The following is a 13,957-nucleotide window of genomic DNA, read 5'->3' on the forward strand; positions in this document are numbered from 1 at the left end:
CGCCCGGTTAGCTCAGTCGGTAGAGCATCAGACTTTTAATCTGAGGGTCGCGGGTTCGAGTCCCTCATCGGGCGTAACAATTATTTGGTACGATGGTGAACTAACTTTCACCACAATGTCTTGTCGAAAGAGGATGAATAACGTAACATTTGCGGAGTGGCAAAGGCGAAGCAAACTTGATGGGGAACTAGCTCAGATGGTAGAGCGCTCGCTTAGCATGCGAGAGGTACCGGGATCGATGCCCGGGTTCTCCAATGCCTTTTCCATAGGCGTAAAATAAATGAAATTTGCGCAGAGCAATTTGCAGCAGCGTTTGCGTCATGTCGGGATGGCCGAGCGGTCTAAGGCGCCAGACTCAAGACAAAATGTTCTTCCACTCATCGCGTGGAGAATTCTGGTCCTCGAATGAGGGCGTGGGTCCGAATCCCACTTCCGACAACTTTTCCCTGCCACACAAAATTTTAGGCCTAAAATGCAAGTCCACCGAGCCGGATTTGAACCAGCGACCTAAGGATGCCTGAGTGGTATAAGTTCGTCTACAGTCCTCCGCTCTACCAACTGAGCTATCGGTGCATGTAGCATCGTACAGTTCTTGTGCAGGACTATGCAGGTCATGTCACGTTTGTAGTATAACGTGGTTTTTAAAATGATGCGATAGCTCGCACGTAGCAGAGGATGGTTTCGATCCACCGACCTCTGGGTTATGGGCCCAGCACGCTTCCTCTGCGCCACTCTGCTGAAGGTAGGTAAGCTGAAATGTGTCTGATGTAAGGTGTAGTTTAGTATTGCGAACAGCACTCGAACTATGACCTTTTTACCATTTCCAGGGGGATTAGCTCACATGGTAGAGCGCTCGCTTTGCATGCGAGAGGTACCGGGATCGATGCCCGGATCCTCCAAGACGATGTTTTTAATGTATTTATTTTTATACTAATTTCAGTAGTTGCCAATGGTCATAAGAGGATTTATGATGCTCCTAAGATTACCTGGTATTAATAATAATAATAATAATACTAAACCGCGCTGCATATGTCTAGAGCATTTCTTGCTGTTTAATTTCGCATTGACAGTATACACAGTTTTAGCTTTTAACATGATCGACCGTGTGGCATTCGGGCATTGACGCCATCGCGAACATATTATTTAAATATGAACTCGTCCTTGGTAGTATAGTGGTAAGTATCCCCGCCTGTCACGCGGGAGACCGGGGTTCGATTCCCCGCCGGGGAGGTTCTTTTTATCTTGTCAATGTTTCGTTTCACGTCAGTAGCGTTCGCGGGACTGTCCGGGAATACAGATTTACGCCCGGTTAGCTCAGTCGGTAGAGCATCAGACTTTTAATCTGAGGGTCGCGGGTTCGAGTCCCTCATCGGGCGTAACAATTATTTGGTACGATGGTGAACTAACTTTCACCACAATGTCTTGTCGAAAGAGGATGAATAACGTAACATTTGCGGAGTGGCAAAGGCGAAGCAAACTTGATGGGGAACTAGCTCAGATGGTAGAGCGCTCGCTTAGCATGCGAGAGGTACCGGGATCGATGCCCGGGTTCTACAATGCCTTTTCCATAGGCGTAAAATAAATGAAATTTGCGCAGAGCAATTTGCAGCAGCGTTTGCGTCATGTCGGGATGGCCGAGCGGTCTAAGGCGCCAGACTCAAGACAAAATGTTCTTCCACTCATCGCGTGGAGAATTCTGGTCCTCGAATGAGGGCGTGGGTTCGAATCCCACTTCCGACAACTTTTCCCTGCCACACAAAATTTTAGGCCTAAAATGCAAGTCCACCGAGCCGGATTTGAACCAGCGACCTAAGGATGCCTGAGTGGTATAAGTTCGTCTACAGTCCTCCGCTCTACCAACTGAGCTATCGGTGGATGTAGCATCGTACAGTTCTTGTGCAGGACTATGCAGGTCATGTCACGTTTGTAGTATGACGTGGTTTTTAAAATGATGCGATAGCTCGCACGTAGCAGAGGATGGTTTCGATCCACCGACCTCTGGGTTATGGGCCCAGCACGCTTCCTCTGCGCCACTCTGCTGAAGGTAGGTAAGCTGAAATGTGTCTGATGTAAGGTGTAGTTTAGTATTGCGAACAGCACTCGAACTATGACCTTTTTACCATTTCCAGGGGGATTAGCTCACATGGTAGAGCGCTCGCTTTGCATGCGAGAAGTACCGGGATCGATGCCCGGATCCTCCAAGACGATGTTTTTAATTTATTTATTTTTATACCAATTTCAGTAGTTGCCAATGGTCATAAGAGGATTTATGATGCTCCTAAGATTACCTGGTATTAATAATAATAATAATACTAAACCGCGCTGCATATGTCTAGAGCATTTCTTGCTGTTTAATTTCGCATTGACAGTATACACAGTTTCAGCTTTTAACATGATCGACCGTGTGGCATTCGGGCATTGACGCCATCGCGAACATATTATTTAAATATGAACTCGTCCTCGGTAGTATAGTGGTAAGTATCCCCGCCTGTCACGCGGGAGACCGGGGTTCGATTCCCCGCCGGGGAGGTTCTTTTTATCTTGTCAATGTTTCGTTTCACGTCAGTAGCGTTCGCGGGACTGTCCGGGAATACAGATTTACGCCCGGTTAGCTCAGTCGGTAGAGCATCAGACTTTTAATCTGAGGGTCGCGGGTTCGAGTCCCTCATCGGGCGTAACAATTATTTGGTACGATGGTGAACTAACTTTCACCACAATGTCTTGTCGAAAGAGGATGAATAACGTAACATTTGCGGAGTGGCAAAGGCGAAGCAAACTTGATGGGGAACTAGCTCAGATGGTAGAGCGCTCGCTTAGCATGCGAGAGGTACCGGGATCGATGCCCGGGTTCTCCAATGCCTTTTCCATAGGCGTAAAATAAATGAAATTTGCGCAGAGCAATTTGCAGCAGCGTTTGCGTCATGTCGGGATGGCCGAGCGGTCTAAGGCGCCAGACTCAAGACAAAATGTTCTTCCACTCATCGCGTGGAGAATTCTGGTCCTCGAATGAGGGCGTGGGTCCGAATCCCACTTCCGACAACTTTTCCCTGCCACACAAAATTTGAGGCCTAAAATGCAAGTCCACCGAGCCGGATTTGAACCAGCGACCTAAGGATGCCTGAGTGGTATAAGTTCGTCTACAGTCCTCCGCTCTACCAACTGAGCTATCGGTGCATGTAGCATCGTACAGTTCTTGTGCAGGACTATGCAGGTCATGTCACGTTTGTAGTATAACGTGGTTTTTAAAATGATGCGATAGCTCGCACGTAGCAGAGGATGGTTTCGATCCACCGACCTCTGGGTTATGGGCCCAGCACGCTTCCTCTGCGCCACTCTGCTGAAGGTAGGTAAGCTGAAATGTGTCTGATGTAAGGTGTAGTTTAGTATTGCGAACAGCACTCGAACTATGACCTTTTTACCATTTCCAGGGGGATTAGCTCACATGGTAGAGCGCTCGCTTTGCATGCGAGAGGTACCGGGATCGATGCCCGGATCCTCCAAGACGATGTTTTTAATGTATTTATTTTTATACTAATTTCAGTAGTTGCCAATGGTCATAAGAGGATTTATGATGCTCCTAAGATTACCTGGTATTAATAATAATAATAATAATACTAAACCGCGCTGCATATGTCTAGAGCATTTCTTGATGTTTAATTTCGCATTGACAGTATACACAGTTTTAGCTTTTAACATGATCGACCGTGTGGCATTCGGGCATTGACGCCATCGCGAACATATTATTTAAATATGAACTCGTCCTTGGTAGTATAGTGGTAAGTATCCCCGCCTGTCACGCGGGAGACCGGGGTTCGATTCCCCGCCGGGGAGGTTCTTTTTATCTTGTCAATGTTTCGTTTCACGTCAGTAGCGTTCGCGGGACTGTCCGGGAATACAGATTTACGCCCGGTTAGCTCAGTCGGTAGAGCATCAGACTTTTAATCTGAGGGTCGCGGGTTCGAGTCCCTCATCGGGCGTAACAATTATTTGGTACGATGGTGAACTAACTTTCACCACAATGTCTTGTCGAAAGAGGATGAATAACGTAACATTTGCGGAGTGGCAAAGGCGAAGCAAACTTGATGGGGAACTAGCTCAGATGGTAGAGCGCTCGCTTAGCATGCGAGAGGTACCGGGATCGATGCCCGGGTTCTACAATGCCTTTTCCATAGGCGTAAAATAAATGAAATTTGCGCAGAGCAATTTGCAGCAGCGTTTGCGTCATGTCGGGATGGCCGAGCGGTCTAAGGCGCCAGACTCAAGACAAAATGTTCTTCCACTCATCGCGTGGAGAATTCTGGTCCTCGAATGAGGGCGTGGGTTCGAATCCCACTTCCGACAACTTTTCCCTGCCACACAAAATTTTAGGCCTAAAATGCAAGTCCACCGAGCCGGATTTGAACCAGCGACCTAAGGATGCCTGAGTGGTATAAGTTCGTCTACAGTCCTCCGCTCTACCAACTGAGCTATCGGTGGATGTAGCATCGTACAGTTCTTGTGCAGGACTATGCAGGTCATGTCACGTTTGTAGTATGACGTGGTTTTTAAAATAATGCGATAGCTCGCACGTAGCAGAGGATGGTTTCGATCCACCGACCTCTGGGTTATGGGCCCAGCACGCTTCCTCTGCGCCACTCTGCTGAAGGTAGGTAAGCTGAAATGTGTCTGATGTAAGGTGTAGTTTAGTATTGCGAACAGCACTCGAACTATGACCTTTTTACCATTTCCAGGGGGATTAGCTCACATGGTAGAGCGCTCGCTTTGCATGCGAGAGGTACCGGGATCGATGCCCGGATCCTCCAAGACGATGTTTTTAATTTATTTATTTTTATACCAATTTCAGTAGTTGCCAATGGTCATAAGAGGATTTATGATGCTCCTAAGATTACCTGGTATTAATAATAATAATAATACTAAACCGCGCTGCATATGTCTAGAGCATTTCTTGCTGTTTAATTTCGCATTGACAGTATACACAGTTTCAGCTTTTAACATGATCGACCGTGTGGCATTCGGGCATTGACGCCATCGCGAACATATTATTTAAATATGAACTCGTCCTCGGTAGTATAGTGGTAAGTATCCCCGCCTGTCACGCGGGAGACCGGGGTTCGATTCCCCGCCGGGGAGGTTCTTTTTATCTTGTCAATGTTTCGTTTCACGTCAGTAGCGTTCGCGGGACTGTCCGGGAATACAGATTTACGCCCGGTTAGCTCAGTCGGTAGAGCATCAGACTTTTAATCTGAGGGTCGCGGGTTCGAGTCCCTCATCGGGCGTAACAATTATTTGGTACGATGGTGAACTAACTTTCACCACAATGTCTTGTCGAAAGAGGATGAATAACGTAACATTTGCGGAGTGGCAAAGGCGAAGCAAACTTGATGGGGAACTAGCTCAGATGGTAGAGCGCTCGCTTAGCATGCGAGAGGTACCGGGATCGATGCCCGGGTTCTCCAATGCCTTTTCCATAGGCGTAAAATAAATGAAATTTGCGCAGAGCAATTTGCAGCAGCGTTCGTGTCATGTCGGGATGGCCGAGCGGTCTAAGGCGCCAGACTCAAGACAAAATGTTCTTCCACTCATCGCGTGGAGAATTCTGGTCCTCGAATAAGGGCGTGGGTTCGAATCCCACTTCCGACAACTTTTCCCTGCCACACAAAATTTTAGGCCTAAAATGCAAGTCCACCGAGCCGGATTTGAACCAGCGACCTAAGGATGCCTGAGTGGTATAAGTTCGTCTACAGTCCTCCGCTCTACCAACTGAGCTATCGGTGGATGTAGCATCGTACAGTTCTTGTCCAGGACTATGCAGGTCATGTCACGTTTGTAGTATGACGTGGTTTTTAAAATGATGCGATAGCTCGCACGTAGCAGAGGGTGGTTTCGATCCACCGACCTCTGGGTTATGGGCCCAGCACGCTTCCTCTGCGCCACTCTACCTTTTTACCATTTCCAGGGGGATTAGCTCACATGGTAGAGCGCTCGCTTTGCATGCGAGAGGTACCGGGATCGATGCCCGGATCCTCCAAGACGATGTTTTTAATGTATTTATTTTTATACTAATTTCAGTAGTTGCCAATGGTCATAAGAGGATTTATGATGCTCCTAAGATTACCTGGTATTAATAATAATAATAATAATACTAAACCGCGCTGCATATGTCTAGAGCATTTCTTGCTGTTTAATTTCGCATTGACAGTATACACAGTTTCAGCTTTTAACATGATCGACCGTGTGGCATTCGGGCATTGACGCCATCGCGAACATATTATTTAAATATGAACTCGTCCTCGGTAGTATAGTGGTAAGTATCCCCGCCTGTCACGCGGGAGACCGGGGTTCGATTCCCCGCCGGGGAGGTTCTTTTTATCTTGTCAATGTTTCGTTTCACGTCAGTAGCGTTCGCGGGACTGTCCGGGAATACAGATTTACGCCCGGTTAGCTCAGTCGTTAGAGCATCAGACTTTTAATCTGAGGGTCGCGGGTTCGAGTCCCTCATCGGGCGTAACAATTATTTGGTACGATGGTGAACTAACTTTCACCACAATGTCTTGTCGAAAGAGGATGAATAACGTAACATTTGCGGAGTGGCAAAGGCGAAGCAAACTTGATGGGGAACTAGCTCAGATGGTAGAGCGCTCGCTTAGCATGCGAGAGGTACCGGGATCGATGCCCGGGTTCTCCAATGCCTTTTCCATAGGCGTAAAATAAATGAAATTTGCGCAGAGCAATTTGCAGCAGCGTTCGTGTCATGTCGGGATGGCCGAGCGGTCTAAGGCGCCAGACTCAAGACAAAATGTTCTTCCACTCATCGCGTGGAGAATTCTGGTCCTCGAATGAGGGCGTGGGTTCGAATCCCACTTCCGACAACTTTTCCCTGCCACACAAAATTTTAGGCCTAAAATGCAAGTCCACCGAGCCGGATTTGAACCAGCGACCTAAGGATGCCTGAGTGGTATAAGTTCGTCTACAGTCCTCCGCTCTACCAACTGAGCTATCGGTGGATGTAGCATCGTACAGTTCTTGTGCAGGACTATGCAGGTCATGTCACGTTTGTAGTATGACGTGGTTTTTAAAATGATGCGATAGCTCGCACGTAGCAGAGGGTGGTTTCGATCCACCGACCTCTGGGTTATGGGCCCAGCACGCTTCCTCTGCGCCACTCTGCTGAAGGTAGGTAAGCTGAAATGTGTCTGATGTAAGGTGTAGTTTAGTATTGCGAACAGCACTCGAACTATGACCTTTTTACCATTTCCAGGGGGATTAGCTCACATGGTGGAGCGCTCGCTTTGCATGCGAGAGGTACCGGGATCGATGCCCGGATCCTCCAAGACGATGTTTTTAATTTATTTATTTTTATACTAATTTCAGTAGTTGCCAATGGTTATAAGAGGATTTATGATGCTCCTAAGATTACCTGTTATTAATAATAATAATAATAATAATACTAAACCGCGCTGCATATGTCTAGAGCATTTCTTGCTGTTTAATTTCGCATTGACAGTATACACAGTTTCAGCTTTTAACATGATCGACCGTGTGGCATTCGGGCATTGACGCCATCGCGAACATATTATTTAAATATGAACTCGTCCTCGGTAGTATAGTGGTAAGTATCCCCGCCTGTCACGCGGGAGACCGGGGTTCGATTCCCCGCCGGGGAGGTTCTTTTTATCTTGTCAATGTTTCGTTTCACGTCAGTAGCGTTCGCGGGACTGTCCGGGAATACAGATTTACGCCCGGTTAGCTCAGTCGTTAGAGCATCAGACTTTTAATCTGAGGGTCGCGGGTTCGAGTCCCTCATCGGGCGTAACAATTATTTGGTACGATGGTGAACTAACTTTCACCACAATGTCTTGTCGAAAGAGGATGAATAACGTAACATTTGCGGAGTGGCAAAGGCGAAGCAAACTTGATGGGGAACTAGCTCAGATGGTAGAGCGCTCGCTTAGCATGCGAGAGGTACCGGGATCGATGCCCGGGTTCTCCAATGCCTTTTCCATAGGCGTAAAATAAATGAAATTTGCGCAGAGCAATTTGCAGCAGCGTTCGTGTCATGTCGGGATGGCCGAGCGGTCTAAGGCGCCAGACTCAAGACAAAATGTTCTTCCACTCATCGCGTGGAGAATTCTGGTCCTCGAATGAGGGCGTGGGTTCGAATCCCACTTCCGACAACTTTTCCCTGCCACACAAAATTTTAGGCCTAAAATGCAAGTCCACCGAGCCGGATTTGAACCAGCGACCTAAGGATGCCTGAGTGGTATAAGTTCGTCTACAGTCCTCCGCTCTACCAACTGAGCTATCGGTGGATGTAGCATCGTACAGTTCTTGTGCAGGACTATGCAGGTCATGTCACGTTTGTAGTATGACGTGGTTTTTAAAATGATGCGATAGCTCGCACGTAGCAGAGGGTGGTTTCGATCCACCGACCTCTGGGTTATGGGCCCAGCACGCTTCCTCTGCGCCACTCTGCTGAAGGTAGGTAAGCTGAAATGTGTCTGATGTAAGGTGTAGTTTAGTATTGCGAACAGCAGTCGAACTATGACCTTTTTACCATTTCCAGGGGGATTAGCTCACATGGTAGAGCGCTCGCTTTGCATGCGAGAGGTACCGGGATCGATGCCCGGATCCTCCAAGACGATGTTTTTAATTTATTTATTTTTATACTAATTTCAGTAGTTGCCAATGGTCATAAGAGGATTTATGATGCTCCTAAGATTACCTGGTATTATTAATAATAATAATAATAATAATACTAAACCGCGCTGCATATGTCTAGATCATTTCTTGCTGTTTAATTTCGCATTGACAGTATACACAGTTTCAGCTTTTAACATGATCGACCGTGTGGCATTCGGGCATTGACGCCATCGCGAACATATTATTTAAATATGAACTCGTCCTCGGTAGTATAGTGGTAAGTATCCCCGCCTGTCACGCGGGAGACCGGGGTTCGATTCCCCGCCGGGGAGGTTCTTTTTATCTTGTCAATGTTTCGTTTCACGTCAGTAGCGTTCGCGGGACTGTCCGGGAATACAGATTTACGCCCGGTTAGCTCAGTCGGTAGAGCATCAGACTTTTAATCTGAGGGTCGCGGGTTCGAGTCCCTCATCGGGCGTAACAATTATTTGGTACGATGGTGAACTAACTTTCACCACAATGTCTTGTCGAAAGAGGATGAATAACGTAACATTTGCGGAGTGGCAAAGGCGAAGCAAACTTGATGGGGAACTTGCTCAGATGGTAGAGCGCTCGCTTAGCATGCGAGAGGTACCGGGATCGATGCCCGGGTTCTCCAATGCCTTTTCCATAGGCGTAAAATAAATGAAATTTGCGCAGAGCAATTTGCAGCAGCGTTCGTGTCATGTCGGGATGGCCGAGCGGTCTAAGGCGCCAGACTCAAGACAAAATGTTCTTCCACTCATCGCGTGGAGAATTCTGGTCCTCGAATGAGGGCGTGGGTTCGAATCCCACTTCCGACAACTTTTCCCTGCCACACAAAATTTTAGGCCTAAAATGCAAGTCCACCGAGCCGGATTTGAACCAGCGACCTAAGGATGCCTGAGTGGTATAAGTTCGTCTACAGTCCTCCGCTCTACCAACTGAGCTATCGGTGGATGTAGCATCGTACAGTTCTTGTGCAGGACTATGCAGGTCATGTCACGTTTGTAGTATGACGTGGTTTTTAAAATGATGCGATAGCTCGCACGTAGCAGAGGGTGGTTTCGATCCACCGACCTCTGGGTTATGGGCCCAGCACGCTTCCTCTGCGCCACTCTGCTGAACGTAGGTAAGCTGAAATGTGTCTGATGTAAGGTGTAGTTTAGTATTGCGAACAGCACTCGAACTATGACCTTTTTACCATTTCCAGGGGGATTAGCTCACATGGTAGAGCGCTCGCTTTGCATGCGAGAGGTACCGGGATCGATGCCCGGATCCTCCAAGACGATGTTTTTAATTTATTTATTTTTATACTAATTTCAGTAGTTGCCAATGGTCATAAGAGGATTTATGATGCTCCTAAGATTACCTGGTATTAATAATAATAATAATAATAATACTAAACCGCGCTGCATATGCCTAGAGCATTTCTTGCTGTTTAATTTCGCATTGACAGTATACACAGTTTCAGCTTTTAACATGATCGACCGTGTGGCATTCGGGCATTGACGCCATCGCGAACATATTATTTAAATATGAACTCGTCCTCGGTAGTATAGTGGTAAGTATCCCGGCCTGTCACGCGGGAGACCGGGGTTCGATTCCCCGCCGGGGAGGTTCTTTTTATCTTGTCAATGTTTCGTTTCACGTCAGTAGCGTTCGCGGGACTGTCCGGGAATACAGATTTACGCCCGGTTAGCTCAGTCGGTAGAGCATCAGACTTTTAATGTGAGGGTCGCGGGTTCGAGTCCCTCATCGGGCGTAACAATTATTTGGTACGATGGTGAACTAACTTTCACCACAATGTCTTGTCGAAAGAGGATGAATAACGTAACATTTGCGGAGTGGCAAAGGCGAAGCAAACTTGATGGGGAACTAGCTCAGATGGTAGAGCGCTCGCTTAGCATGCGAGAGGTACCGGGATCGATGCCCGGGTTCTCCAATGCCTTTTCCATAGGCGTAAAATAAATGAAATTTGCGCAGAGCAATTTGCAGCAGCGTTCGTGTCATGTCGGGATGGCCGAGCGGTCTAAGGCGCCAGACTCAAGACAAAATGTTCTTCCACTCATCGCGTGGAGAATTCTGGTCCTCGAATGAGGGCATGGGTTCGAATCCCACTTCCGACAACTTTTCCCTGCTACACAAAATTTTAGGCCTAAAATGCAAGTCCACCGAGCCGGATTTGAACCAGCGACCTAAGGATGCCTGAGTGGTATAAGTTCGTCTACAGTCCTCCGCTCTACCAACTGAGCTATCGGTGGATGTAGCATCGTACAGTTCTTGTGCAGGACTATGCAGGTCATGTCACGTTTGTAGTATGACGTGGTTTTTAAAATGATGCGATAGCTCGCACGTAGCAGAGGGTGGTTTCGATCCACCGACCTGTGGGTTATGGGCCCAGCACGCTTCCTCTGCGCCACTCTGCTGAAGGTAGGTAAGCTGAAATGTGTCTGATGTAAGGTGTAGTTTAGTATTGCGAACAGCACTCGAACTATGACCTTTTTACCATTTCCAGGGGGATTAGCTCACATGGTAGAGCGCTCGCTTTGCATGCGAGAGGTACCGGGATCGATGCCCGGATCCTCCAAGACGATGTTTTTAATTTATTTATTTTTATACTAATTTCAGTAGTTGCCAATGGTCATAAGAGGATTTATGATGCTCCTAAGATTACCTGGTATTAATAATAATAATAATAATACTAAACCGCGCTGCATATGTCTAGAGCATTTCTTGCTGTTTAATTTCGCATTGACAGTATACACAGTTTCAGCTTTTAACATGATCGACCGTGTGGCATTCGGGCATTGACGCCTTCGCGAACATATTATTTAAATATGAACTCGTCCTCGGTAGTATAGTGGTAAGTATCCCCGCCTGTCACGCGGGAGACCGGGGTTCGATTCCCCGCCGGGGAGGTTCTTTTTATCTTGTCAATGTTTCGTTTCACGTCAGTAGCGTTCGCGGGACTGTCCGGGAATACAGATTTACGCCCGGTTAGCTCAGTCGGTAGAGCATCAGACTTTTAATCTGAGGGTCGCGGTTTCGAGTCCCTCATCGGGCGTAACAATTATTTGGTACGATGGTGAACTAACTTTCACCACAATGTCTTGTCGAAAGAGGATGAATAACGTAACATTTGCGGAGTGGCAAAGGCGAAGCAAACTTGATGGGGAACTAGCTCAGATGGTAGAGCGCTCGCTTAGCATGCGAGAGGTACCGGGATCGATGCCCGGGTTCTCCAATGCCTTTTCCATAGGCGTAAAATAAATGAAATTTGCGCAGAGCAATTTGCAGCAGCGTTCGTGTCATGTCGGGATGGCCGAGCGGTCTAAGGCGCCAGACTCAAGACAAAATGTTCTTCCACTCATCGCGTGGAGAATTCTGGTCCTCGAATGAGGGCGTGGGTTCGAATCCCACTTCGGACAACTTTTCCCTGCCACACAAAATTTTAGGCCTAAAATGCAAGTCCACCGAGCCGGATTTGAACCAGCGACCTAAGGATGCCTGAGTGGTATAAGTTCGTCTACAGTCCTCCGCTCTACCAACTGAGCTATCGGTGGATGTAGCATCGTACAGTTCTTGTGCAGGACTATGCAGGTCATGTCACGTTTGTAGTATGACGTGGTTTTTAAAATGATGCGATAGCTCGCACGTAGCAGAGGGTGGTTTCGATCCACCGACCTCTGGGTTATGGGCCCAGCACGCTTCCTCTGCGCCACTCTGCTGAAGGTAGGTAAGCTGAAATGTGTCTGATGTAAGGTGTAGTTTAGTATTGCGAACAGCACTCGAACTATGACCTTTTTACCATTTCCAGGGGGATTAGCTCACATGGTAGAGCGCTCGCTTTGCATGCGAGAGGTACCGGGATCGATGCCCGGATCCTCCAAGACGATGTTTTTAATTTATTTATTTTTATACTAATTTCAGTAGTTGCCAATGGTCATAAGAGGATTTATGATGCTCCTAAGATTACCTGGTATTAATAATAATAATAATAATACTAAACCGCGCTGCATATGTCTAGAGCATTTCTTGCTGTTTAATTTCGCATTGACAGTATACACAGTTTCAGCTTTTAACATGATCGACCGTGTGGCATTCGGGCATTGACGCCATCGCGAACATATTATTTAAATATGAACTCGTCCTCGGTAGTATAGTGGTAAGTATCCCCGCCTGTCACGAGGGAAACCGGGGTTCGATTCCCCGCCGGGGAGGTTCTTTTTATCTTGTCAATGTTTCGTTTCACGTCAGTAGCGTTCGCGGGACTGTCCGGGAATACAGATTTACGCCCGGTTAGCTCAGTCGGTAGAGCATCTGACTTTTAATCTGAGGGTCGCGGTTTCGAGTCCCTCATCGGGCGTAACAATTATTTGGTACGATGGTGAACTAACTTTCACCACAATGTCTTGTCGAAAGAGGATGAATAACGTAACATTTGCGGAGTGGCAAAGGCGAAGCAAACTTGATGGGGAACTAGCTCAGATGGTAGAGCGCTCGCTTAGCATGCGAGAGGTACCGGGATCGATGCCCGGGTTCTCCAATGCCTTTTCCATAGGCGTAAAATAAATGAAATTTGCGCAGAGCAATTTGCAGCAGCGTTCGTGTCATGTCGGGATGGCCGAGCGGTCTAAGGCGCCAGACTCAAGACAAAATGTTCTTCCACTCATCGCGTGGAGAATTCTGGTCCTCGAATGAGGGCGTGGGTTCGAATCCCACTTCCGACAACTTTTCCCTGCCACACAAAATTTTAGGCCTAAAATGCAAGTCCACCGAGCCGGATTTGAACCAGCGACCTAAGGATGCCTGAGTGGTATAAGTTCGTCTACAGTCCTCCGCTCTACCAACTGAGCTATCGGTGGATGTAGCATCGTACAGTTCTTGTGCAGGACTATGCAGGTCATGTCACGTTTGTAGTATGACGTGGTTTTTAAAATGATGCGATAGCTCGCACGTAGCAGAGGGTGGTTTCGATCCACCGACCTCTGGGTTATGGGCCCAGCACGCTTCCTCTGCGCCACTCTGCTGAAGGTAGGTAAGCTGAAATGTGTCTGATGTAAGGTGTAGTTTAGTATTGCGAACAGCACTCGAACTATGACCTTTTTACCATTTCCAGGGGGATTAGCTCACATGGTAGAGCGCTCGCTTTGCATGCGAGAGGTACCGGGATCGATGCCCGGATCCTCCAAGACGATGTTTTTAATTTATTTATTTTTATACTAATTTCAGTAGTTGCCAATGGTCATAAGAGGATTTATGATGCTCCTAAGATTACCTGGTATTAATAATAATA

The 13,957-nt window shown here is 47.4% G+C and overlaps 57 non-coding genes across 57 annotated transcripts; 46 read left to right on the top strand and 11 right to left on the bottom strand.

The window, feature by feature from the left end:
• The first annotated feature begins 1 nt into the window (after position 1).
• Trnak-uuu (transfer RNA lysine (anticodon UUU)) lies at positions 2-74 on the top strand. Its single transcript has one exon. It is a non-coding gene; the product is annotated as a tRNA-Lys (tRNA).
• A 107-nt stretch (positions 75-181) lies between these two features.
• Trnaa-agc (transfer RNA alanine (anticodon AGC)) lies at positions 182-254 on the top strand. Its single transcript has one exon. It is a non-coding gene; the product is annotated as a tRNA-Ala (tRNA).
• A 68-nt stretch (positions 255-322) lies between these two features.
• Trnal-caa (transfer RNA leucine (anticodon CAA)) lies at positions 323-438 on the top strand. The gene is made up of 2 exons: positions 323-360; positions 393-438. It is a non-coding gene; the product is annotated as a tRNA-Leu (tRNA).
• Positions 439-479: 41 nt separating this feature from the next.
• Trnay-gua (transfer RNA tyrosine (anticodon GUA)) lies at positions 480-573 on the bottom strand. The gene is made up of 2 exons: positions 537-573; positions 480-515 (listed from the first exon to the last, which is right to left on the bottom strand). It is a non-coding gene; the product is annotated as a tRNA-Tyr (tRNA).
• A 253-nt stretch (positions 574-826) lies between these two features.
• On the top strand, positions 827-899 carry Trnaa-ugc (transfer RNA alanine (anticodon UGC)). Its single transcript has one exon. It is a non-coding gene; the product is annotated as a tRNA-Ala (tRNA).
• Positions 900-1,158: 259 nt separating this feature from the next.
• Positions 1,159-1,230, top strand: Trnad-guc (transfer RNA aspartic acid (anticodon GUC)). Its single transcript has one exon. It is a non-coding gene; the product is annotated as a tRNA-Asp (tRNA).
• Positions 1,231-1,303: 73 nt separating this feature from the next.
• Positions 1,304-1,376, top strand: Trnak-uuu (transfer RNA lysine (anticodon UUU)). The gene has a single exon. It is a non-coding gene; the product is annotated as a tRNA-Lys (tRNA).
• Positions 1,377-1,624: 248 nt separating this feature from the next.
• Trnal-caa (transfer RNA leucine (anticodon CAA)) lies at positions 1,625-1,740 on the top strand. The gene is made up of 2 exons: positions 1,625-1,662; positions 1,695-1,740. It is a non-coding gene; the product is annotated as a tRNA-Leu (tRNA).
• A 41-nt stretch (positions 1,741-1,781) lies between these two features.
• Trnay-gua (transfer RNA tyrosine (anticodon GUA)) lies at positions 1,782-1,875 on the bottom strand. Its single transcript has 2 exons — positions 1,839-1,875; positions 1,782-1,817 (listed from the first exon to the last, which is right to left on the bottom strand). It is a non-coding gene; the product is annotated as a tRNA-Tyr (tRNA).
• A 582-nt stretch (positions 1,876-2,457) lies between these two features.
• Trnad-guc (transfer RNA aspartic acid (anticodon GUC)) lies at positions 2,458-2,529 on the top strand. Its single transcript has one exon. It is a non-coding gene; the product is annotated as a tRNA-Asp (tRNA).
• A 73-nt stretch (positions 2,530-2,602) lies between these two features.
• Positions 2,603-2,675, top strand: Trnak-uuu (transfer RNA lysine (anticodon UUU)). Its single transcript has one exon. It is a non-coding gene; the product is annotated as a tRNA-Lys (tRNA).
• A 107-nt stretch (positions 2,676-2,782) lies between these two features.
• Positions 2,783-2,855, top strand: Trnaa-agc (transfer RNA alanine (anticodon AGC)). Its single transcript has one exon. It is a non-coding gene; the product is annotated as a tRNA-Ala (tRNA).
• A 68-nt stretch (positions 2,856-2,923) lies between these two features.
• Positions 2,924-3,039, top strand: Trnal-caa (transfer RNA leucine (anticodon CAA)). Its single transcript has 2 exons — positions 2,924-2,961; positions 2,994-3,039. It is a non-coding gene; the product is annotated as a tRNA-Leu (tRNA).
• A 41-nt stretch (positions 3,040-3,080) lies between these two features.
• Trnay-gua (transfer RNA tyrosine (anticodon GUA)) lies at positions 3,081-3,174 on the bottom strand. Its single transcript has 2 exons — positions 3,138-3,174; positions 3,081-3,116 (listed from the first exon to the last, which is right to left on the bottom strand). It is a non-coding gene; the product is annotated as a tRNA-Tyr (tRNA).
• Positions 3,175-3,427: 253 nt separating this feature from the next.
• Trnaa-ugc (transfer RNA alanine (anticodon UGC)) lies at positions 3,428-3,500 on the top strand. Its single transcript has one exon. It is a non-coding gene; the product is annotated as a tRNA-Ala (tRNA).
• A 259-nt stretch (positions 3,501-3,759) lies between these two features.
• Positions 3,760-3,831, top strand: Trnad-guc (transfer RNA aspartic acid (anticodon GUC)). Its single transcript has one exon. It is a non-coding gene; the product is annotated as a tRNA-Asp (tRNA).
• Positions 3,832-3,904: 73 nt separating this feature from the next.
• Positions 3,905-3,977, top strand: Trnak-uuu (transfer RNA lysine (anticodon UUU)). The gene has a single exon. It is a non-coding gene; the product is annotated as a tRNA-Lys (tRNA).
• A 248-nt stretch (positions 3,978-4,225) lies between these two features.
• Positions 4,226-4,341, top strand: Trnal-caa (transfer RNA leucine (anticodon CAA)). The gene is made up of 2 exons: positions 4,226-4,263; positions 4,296-4,341. It is a non-coding gene; the product is annotated as a tRNA-Leu (tRNA).
• A 41-nt stretch (positions 4,342-4,382) lies between these two features.
• On the bottom strand, positions 4,383-4,476 carry Trnay-gua (transfer RNA tyrosine (anticodon GUA)). The gene is made up of 2 exons: positions 4,440-4,476; positions 4,383-4,418 (listed from the first exon to the last, which is right to left on the bottom strand). It is a non-coding gene; the product is annotated as a tRNA-Tyr (tRNA).
• A 253-nt stretch (positions 4,477-4,729) lies between these two features.
• Positions 4,730-4,802, top strand: Trnaa-ugc (transfer RNA alanine (anticodon UGC)). Its single transcript has one exon. It is a non-coding gene; the product is annotated as a tRNA-Ala (tRNA).
• A 256-nt stretch (positions 4,803-5,058) lies between these two features.
• On the top strand, positions 5,059-5,130 carry Trnad-guc (transfer RNA aspartic acid (anticodon GUC)). The gene has a single exon. It is a non-coding gene; the product is annotated as a tRNA-Asp (tRNA).
• A 73-nt stretch (positions 5,131-5,203) lies between these two features.
• Trnak-uuu (transfer RNA lysine (anticodon UUU)) lies at positions 5,204-5,276 on the top strand. The gene has a single exon. It is a non-coding gene; the product is annotated as a tRNA-Lys (tRNA).
• Positions 5,277-5,383: 107 nt separating this feature from the next.
• Trnaa-agc (transfer RNA alanine (anticodon AGC)) lies at positions 5,384-5,456 on the top strand. The gene has a single exon. It is a non-coding gene; the product is annotated as a tRNA-Ala (tRNA).
• A 68-nt stretch (positions 5,457-5,524) lies between these two features.
• Positions 5,525-5,640, top strand: Trnal-caa (transfer RNA leucine (anticodon CAA)). The gene is made up of 2 exons: positions 5,525-5,562; positions 5,595-5,640. It is a non-coding gene; the product is annotated as a tRNA-Leu (tRNA).
• Positions 5,641-5,681: 41 nt separating this feature from the next.
• Trnay-gua (transfer RNA tyrosine (anticodon GUA)) lies at positions 5,682-5,775 on the bottom strand. The gene is made up of 2 exons: positions 5,739-5,775; positions 5,682-5,717 (listed from the first exon to the last, which is right to left on the bottom strand). It is a non-coding gene; the product is annotated as a tRNA-Tyr (tRNA).
• A 180-nt stretch (positions 5,776-5,955) lies between these two features.
• Trnaa-ugc (transfer RNA alanine (anticodon UGC)) lies at positions 5,956-6,028 on the top strand. Its single transcript has one exon. It is a non-coding gene; the product is annotated as a tRNA-Ala (tRNA).
• Positions 6,029-6,287: 259 nt separating this feature from the next.
• Positions 6,288-6,359, top strand: Trnad-guc (transfer RNA aspartic acid (anticodon GUC)). The gene has a single exon. It is a non-coding gene; the product is annotated as a tRNA-Asp (tRNA).
• Positions 6,360-6,432: 73 nt separating this feature from the next.
• On the top strand, positions 6,433-6,505 carry Trnak-uuu (transfer RNA lysine (anticodon UUU)). Its single transcript has one exon. It is a non-coding gene; the product is annotated as a tRNA-Lys (tRNA).
• A 107-nt stretch (positions 6,506-6,612) lies between these two features.
• Positions 6,613-6,685, top strand: Trnaa-agc (transfer RNA alanine (anticodon AGC)). The gene has a single exon. It is a non-coding gene; the product is annotated as a tRNA-Ala (tRNA).
• Positions 6,686-6,753: 68 nt separating this feature from the next.
• On the top strand, positions 6,754-6,869 carry Trnal-caa (transfer RNA leucine (anticodon CAA)). The gene is made up of 2 exons: positions 6,754-6,791; positions 6,824-6,869. It is a non-coding gene; the product is annotated as a tRNA-Leu (tRNA).
• A 41-nt stretch (positions 6,870-6,910) lies between these two features.
• On the bottom strand, positions 6,911-7,004 carry Trnay-gua (transfer RNA tyrosine (anticodon GUA)). Its single transcript has 2 exons — positions 6,968-7,004; positions 6,911-6,946 (listed from the first exon to the last, which is right to left on the bottom strand). It is a non-coding gene; the product is annotated as a tRNA-Tyr (tRNA).
• A 588-nt stretch (positions 7,005-7,592) lies between these two features.
• On the top strand, positions 7,593-7,664 carry Trnad-guc (transfer RNA aspartic acid (anticodon GUC)). The gene has a single exon. It is a non-coding gene; the product is annotated as a tRNA-Asp (tRNA).
• A 73-nt stretch (positions 7,665-7,737) lies between these two features.
• Trnak-uuu (transfer RNA lysine (anticodon UUU)) lies at positions 7,738-7,810 on the top strand. The gene has a single exon. It is a non-coding gene; the product is annotated as a tRNA-Lys (tRNA).
• A 107-nt stretch (positions 7,811-7,917) lies between these two features.
• Trnaa-agc (transfer RNA alanine (anticodon AGC)) lies at positions 7,918-7,990 on the top strand. Its single transcript has one exon. It is a non-coding gene; the product is annotated as a tRNA-Ala (tRNA).
• Positions 7,991-8,058: 68 nt separating this feature from the next.
• Positions 8,059-8,174, top strand: Trnal-caa (transfer RNA leucine (anticodon CAA)). Its single transcript has 2 exons — positions 8,059-8,096; positions 8,129-8,174. It is a non-coding gene; the product is annotated as a tRNA-Leu (tRNA).
• A 41-nt stretch (positions 8,175-8,215) lies between these two features.
• Positions 8,216-8,309, bottom strand: Trnay-gua (transfer RNA tyrosine (anticodon GUA)). Its single transcript has 2 exons — positions 8,273-8,309; positions 8,216-8,251 (listed from the first exon to the last, which is right to left on the bottom strand). It is a non-coding gene; the product is annotated as a tRNA-Tyr (tRNA).
• A 253-nt stretch (positions 8,310-8,562) lies between these two features.
• On the top strand, positions 8,563-8,635 carry Trnaa-ugc (transfer RNA alanine (anticodon UGC)). The gene has a single exon. It is a non-coding gene; the product is annotated as a tRNA-Ala (tRNA).
• Positions 8,636-8,900: 265 nt separating this feature from the next.
• Trnad-guc (transfer RNA aspartic acid (anticodon GUC)) lies at positions 8,901-8,972 on the top strand. The gene has a single exon. It is a non-coding gene; the product is annotated as a tRNA-Asp (tRNA).
• A 73-nt stretch (positions 8,973-9,045) lies between these two features.
• Positions 9,046-9,118, top strand: Trnak-uuu (transfer RNA lysine (anticodon UUU)). Its single transcript has one exon. It is a non-coding gene; the product is annotated as a tRNA-Lys (tRNA).
• A 248-nt stretch (positions 9,119-9,366) lies between these two features.
• Trnal-caa (transfer RNA leucine (anticodon CAA)) lies at positions 9,367-9,482 on the top strand. Its single transcript has 2 exons — positions 9,367-9,404; positions 9,437-9,482. It is a non-coding gene; the product is annotated as a tRNA-Leu (tRNA).
• Positions 9,483-9,523: 41 nt separating this feature from the next.
• Trnay-gua (transfer RNA tyrosine (anticodon GUA)) lies at positions 9,524-9,617 on the bottom strand. The gene is made up of 2 exons: positions 9,581-9,617; positions 9,524-9,559 (listed from the first exon to the last, which is right to left on the bottom strand). It is a non-coding gene; the product is annotated as a tRNA-Tyr (tRNA).
• A 253-nt stretch (positions 9,618-9,870) lies between these two features.
• Positions 9,871-9,943, top strand: Trnaa-ugc (transfer RNA alanine (anticodon UGC)). Its single transcript has one exon. It is a non-coding gene; the product is annotated as a tRNA-Ala (tRNA).
• A 262-nt stretch (positions 9,944-10,205) lies between these two features.
• On the top strand, positions 10,206-10,277 carry Trnad-guc (transfer RNA aspartic acid (anticodon GUC)). Its single transcript has one exon. It is a non-coding gene; the product is annotated as a tRNA-Asp (tRNA).
• Positions 10,278-10,530: 253 nt separating this feature from the next.
• On the top strand, positions 10,531-10,603 carry Trnaa-agc (transfer RNA alanine (anticodon AGC)). Its single transcript has one exon. It is a non-coding gene; the product is annotated as a tRNA-Ala (tRNA).
• A 68-nt stretch (positions 10,604-10,671) lies between these two features.
• Positions 10,672-10,787, top strand: Trnal-caa (transfer RNA leucine (anticodon CAA)). The gene is made up of 2 exons: positions 10,672-10,709; positions 10,742-10,787. It is a non-coding gene; the product is annotated as a tRNA-Leu (tRNA).
• A 41-nt stretch (positions 10,788-10,828) lies between these two features.
• Trnay-gua (transfer RNA tyrosine (anticodon GUA)) lies at positions 10,829-10,922 on the bottom strand. The gene is made up of 2 exons: positions 10,886-10,922; positions 10,829-10,864 (listed from the first exon to the last, which is right to left on the bottom strand). It is a non-coding gene; the product is annotated as a tRNA-Tyr (tRNA).
• A 253-nt stretch (positions 10,923-11,175) lies between these two features.
• Trnaa-ugc (transfer RNA alanine (anticodon UGC)) lies at positions 11,176-11,248 on the top strand. The gene has a single exon. It is a non-coding gene; the product is annotated as a tRNA-Ala (tRNA).
• A 259-nt stretch (positions 11,249-11,507) lies between these two features.
• On the top strand, positions 11,508-11,579 carry Trnad-guc (transfer RNA aspartic acid (anticodon GUC)). Its single transcript has one exon. It is a non-coding gene; the product is annotated as a tRNA-Asp (tRNA).
• Positions 11,580-11,652: 73 nt separating this feature from the next.
• Trnak-uuu (transfer RNA lysine (anticodon UUU)) lies at positions 11,653-11,725 on the top strand. The gene has a single exon. It is a non-coding gene; the product is annotated as a tRNA-Lys (tRNA).
• A 107-nt stretch (positions 11,726-11,832) lies between these two features.
• Trnaa-agc (transfer RNA alanine (anticodon AGC)) lies at positions 11,833-11,905 on the top strand. Its single transcript has one exon. It is a non-coding gene; the product is annotated as a tRNA-Ala (tRNA).
• A 68-nt stretch (positions 11,906-11,973) lies between these two features.
• Positions 11,974-12,089, top strand: Trnal-caa (transfer RNA leucine (anticodon CAA)). The gene is made up of 2 exons: positions 11,974-12,011; positions 12,044-12,089. It is a non-coding gene; the product is annotated as a tRNA-Leu (tRNA).
• Positions 12,090-12,130: 41 nt separating this feature from the next.
• Positions 12,131-12,224, bottom strand: Trnay-gua (transfer RNA tyrosine (anticodon GUA)). Its single transcript has 2 exons — positions 12,188-12,224; positions 12,131-12,166 (listed from the first exon to the last, which is right to left on the bottom strand). It is a non-coding gene; the product is annotated as a tRNA-Tyr (tRNA).
• A 253-nt stretch (positions 12,225-12,477) lies between these two features.
• Trnaa-ugc (transfer RNA alanine (anticodon UGC)) lies at positions 12,478-12,550 on the top strand. Its single transcript has one exon. It is a non-coding gene; the product is annotated as a tRNA-Ala (tRNA).
• Positions 12,551-13,134: 584 nt separating this feature from the next.
• Positions 13,135-13,207, top strand: Trnaa-agc (transfer RNA alanine (anticodon AGC)). The gene has a single exon. It is a non-coding gene; the product is annotated as a tRNA-Ala (tRNA).
• A 68-nt stretch (positions 13,208-13,275) lies between these two features.
• On the top strand, positions 13,276-13,391 carry Trnal-caa (transfer RNA leucine (anticodon CAA)). Its single transcript has 2 exons — positions 13,276-13,313; positions 13,346-13,391. It is a non-coding gene; the product is annotated as a tRNA-Leu (tRNA).
• Positions 13,392-13,432: 41 nt separating this feature from the next.
• Trnay-gua (transfer RNA tyrosine (anticodon GUA)) lies at positions 13,433-13,526 on the bottom strand. The gene is made up of 2 exons: positions 13,490-13,526; positions 13,433-13,468 (listed from the first exon to the last, which is right to left on the bottom strand). It is a non-coding gene; the product is annotated as a tRNA-Tyr (tRNA).
• A 253-nt stretch (positions 13,527-13,779) lies between these two features.
• On the top strand, positions 13,780-13,852 carry Trnaa-ugc (transfer RNA alanine (anticodon UGC)). The gene has a single exon. It is a non-coding gene; the product is annotated as a tRNA-Ala (tRNA).
• Positions 13,853-13,957: the final 105 nt, after the last annotated feature.

This window comes from Hydractinia symbiolongicarpus, chromosome 3, assembly GCF_029227915.1.
Source record: "Hydractinia symbiolongicarpus strain clone_291-10 chromosome 3, HSymV2.1, whole genome shotgun sequence".
Lineage (NCBI taxonomy): Eukaryota > Metazoa > Cnidaria > Hydrozoa > Anthoathecata > Hydractiniidae > Hydractinia > Hydractinia symbiolongicarpus.